The 1,089-nt window shown below is 37.0% G+C and overlaps 1 non-coding gene across 1 annotated transcript; it reads left to right on the plus strand.

Moving 5' to 3' along the window:
• The first annotated feature begins 702 nt into the window (after positions 1–702).
• Positions 703–809, plus strand: LOC115068410. Its single transcript, XR_003847762.1, has one exon. It is a non-coding gene; the product is annotated as a U6 spliceosomal RNA (small nuclear RNA).
• Positions 810–1,089: the final 280 nt, after the last annotated feature.

Below are 1,089 nucleotides of genomic sequence, written 5' to 3' on the forward strand. Positions count from 1 at the left end.
CTTGTCCCCCTGGCTCTGACATTCGTTCTGCCCCCTCTTCCTCTGTGCTCCCTGAACCTTGGGTGCAGAAATTGCATTACAGATATGTCACAAAGGGTTGGGAACATCACAGTCTCTTATTCTCTGCATTTGAATGGTTGTGGAACTTCATAATCATCTCAATCTGTTGTATAAAGAAGATGCTTTGATGAATGGTGTGAGGCACCCAGAAACAAGTGCTCTGAGCCCTGAACCACATCTCCAGTCCCTACTTAATGTCTAAATGATAAGTAAAGTAAGAAAGTCAACATGCACAGTACATATTGGTTAAGACTCTGTTCTGATACTTAAAACCTTAGGCCTCCTCATGTAGAATCCCTTGATAGCTTGTTGATAATTCAACTAGTATAAATTCTTTATTAGTGGTTTACATGTTCAGGTTACTTATTACTATTTCTATATAATTCCTATTTTCTTCTCTACAGAGGAAGCTTTGAATTATATTAAGTAGCTACATATCATTTTGATAAATGTAATTTCTACATTTGAATCAAGTTTTGTTGTGGAGAAGAGCTAAATTAAAATCAAAGCTTTCTAGCAAATATATCTTAGGGTATATTTTCTTGCCATGTTGTCAGTGGCCTTAATAATCCAGTGAAGCTTATCCACTCGGTCTACTGACAATATTGAACTAGGGTTATAAAATATTTAGTAATATATGTTGTGCTTGCTTCGGCAGCACATATACTAGAATTGGAATAATAAAGTGAAGATTAGCATGGTCCCTGTGCAAGGATGACACACAAATTCATGAAGCGTTCCATATCTTTAGACCTGTAGAACAATGGAACAAAATTGAAGACCCAAATATGACTAAATGCAATTTCAACCACCTGATATTTGACAAAGAGGACAAGAATCTTCACTGGAGGAAAGACAGCATGTTCAGCAGATGGTGCTGGTAAAACTGGACCTCCACCTGTAGAAGAATGAAACTAAACCCCTATCTTTCACCTTGCACAAAAGTCAATTCCAAATGGATCAAAGACCTCAATGTGAAGCCTGAAACTCTAAAACTGTTAGAAGAAAACATTGGCAATAACCTACAAG

The sequence above is a fragment of the Nannospalax galili genome, unplaced genomic scaffold, assembly GCF_000622305.1.
Source record: "Nannospalax galili isolate Female #2095 unplaced genomic scaffold, S.galili_v1.0 scaffold568, whole genome shotgun sequence".
NCBI classification, from domain to species: Eukaryota; Metazoa; Chordata; class Mammalia; order Rodentia; family Spalacidae; genus Nannospalax; species Nannospalax galili.